Below are 2,007 nucleotides of genomic sequence, written 5' to 3' on the forward strand. Positions count from 1 at the left end.
TTAGCTCTACTATAGGCCATCGTTACCCATGTACTAACTAGTTTCCCCACCCACTTAATGTAGGAAGGTTTATAATTTCTGGATCTCCAAATGTCACCTTCACCATTACCAAGTAAATTGCAACTGAAAAACCAGGTTATGACTGAAGTGAGATAACCCCCAGAAGTGTCTTAGAGAAGACTATTTCTGGTAAATAGGTTAAGTAAATACCTTTTAGCAAGCCCACAGCAGCTTCTCAAGACAACATAGAAGAGTCAAGAGGGAAGCACTTATGTGACCTTGGGCAAGCCCCTTCCCCTTCTCTGGGCCTCAGGTTTTGCTTCTGTGGATGACAAAATTGGACTAGAACAGCTTCTAGTGCTCAGATTCTAATCAATTGAGTCTGTTCACAAAATATATCTCCCCACAGAAGTTTACATCTTACGTAGTATGCTGAGTCCTGAAAGAGAGAGGTGACCTGCCTTAAATGAACATAAACAACAACAAAACCCCTCAAGTCTGGCAAGTCTGAAACGGCACCCATAGAGCTGAAGGCCTGCTGGGAAAATGATTATCTATTGGGTTGGACAAGGCAGAAGGCTTCGGCAGGGCTCCATGCAGAGTCTGCTGCTGCAAGCAAAGGAGGTGAACCTGGACTCAGCTATCCTGAGAGCCACTGACCAGCATATGTACTTTCAGTGCTCACTCTAGGCAGCATTTGGTTATGTAAGAAGTAGGGCTAGTTATAGATGTCAGGAAAGCATCAGAAAGAAAAGAGAGCAAGGCCTTGGGCACATGACACTATTTTCAGGAGGGAACTAAGACGTCTTTTCTAGTTCCTGAAACTTTTGAGACTGAGCTCTGAAGAAAAAGCAGCCATAATTAATTTACTTTCACTCAAACCTTCACTTTTAAACCAACTGAAGAAAGTTGAAGTAAATCACATAATTGTTGAATACTCAGAGCTAAAAGGATCTGGAAGATTATCTAGCTCAACTTCTTGTAGGAAACAGGGAAATGACTTGCCCAAGATCATATAGTCAGGGCAAAACCATAATCCAGGTGTCATAGTACCTACGCCAGTGCTTCCTCTATAAGGCCATACCTCTACTCCCATATTATTCTTTGGGTGCTAAGGAATGCAAGGCTTTTAATGCTGCCGCCATATTAGAAATTAGGATACAGTTCAAATACACTTACCTCTCCCATGTTTTTTGTTTCTCCCGCTTCTTTAAAAAAAAAATGAACATTTAAAATCTGTCTCCTCTGTTAGATACAACATCTATAGAACCTGATCAGTTTGGGGCAAGCCAAACTAGCTGATACACTAGAGTGGGACCACCTATAGAGATTTTCCTTGAAGACAGATGGTTCTCCTGGGACTAGTTCTAAACACAATATTGAACATTTACTACAAGAAGGAGAACATTTTTTCTAAATATTTCTAAAAAGTTTTCCTGAAACTTTTTAAAATGTATTTATCTTAATTAGTTTCAAGTAAACAGTGCATTGGTTAGACATCTATATAGTTCATAAAACGATCCTCCCAATTGCTCCCTCCCTCCCCTGACCCTCCACCTAGCCAACGTATTAATGCTAACTGCATTCCCTATACTGTGCTTCCCCTTCCTGTGCCAATCCATCAGATACTAATTTGTACTTCTTTAACCCTTCACCCCATTCTCCCAGTCCTTCAAATCCCCCTCCCCTCTGTCCGTCACCAAATTGTCCACTATATTCGTGAGTCTGTTTTTGATTAGTTTGTTCTTTTTATTCCTTAGATTCCGCATATAAATGAAATCATCTAGTGTTTATCTTTGTCTGTCTTAAATACTTTCTAGGTCCATCAGAGCAATATCTTTTTCCATCCCCTTCCTTTTAGTCTGTGTGTGTCTTTTAATCTGAAGTGAGTCTTTTGTATTTTTTCTTCTTAAAGAAGTCTCTCCAACATTTCCTCTAATACTGGTTTGGTGGTGATAAATTCCTTTAGCTTATTTTTGTCTGGGAAGCTCTTTATCTGTCCTTCAA

At 40.0% G+C, this 2,007-nt stretch overlaps 1 protein-coding gene across 3 annotated transcripts in view; it reads left to right on the plus strand.

Moving 5' to 3' along the window:
- Window positions 1-2,007, plus strand: part of STRIP2 (striatin interacting protein 2) — a 45,392-nt gene that overhangs the window by 33,811 nt on the left and 9,574 nt on the right. The gene's annotated exons all lie outside the window — the stretch shown is intronic.

This window comes from Pteropus vampyrus, unplaced genomic scaffold, assembly GCF_000151845.1.
Source record: "Pteropus vampyrus isolate Shadow unplaced genomic scaffold, Pvam_2.0 Scaffold33, whole genome shotgun sequence".
In the NCBI taxonomy this organism is placed as follows: Eukaryota; Metazoa; Chordata; class Mammalia; order Chiroptera; family Pteropodidae; genus Pteropus; species Pteropus vampyrus.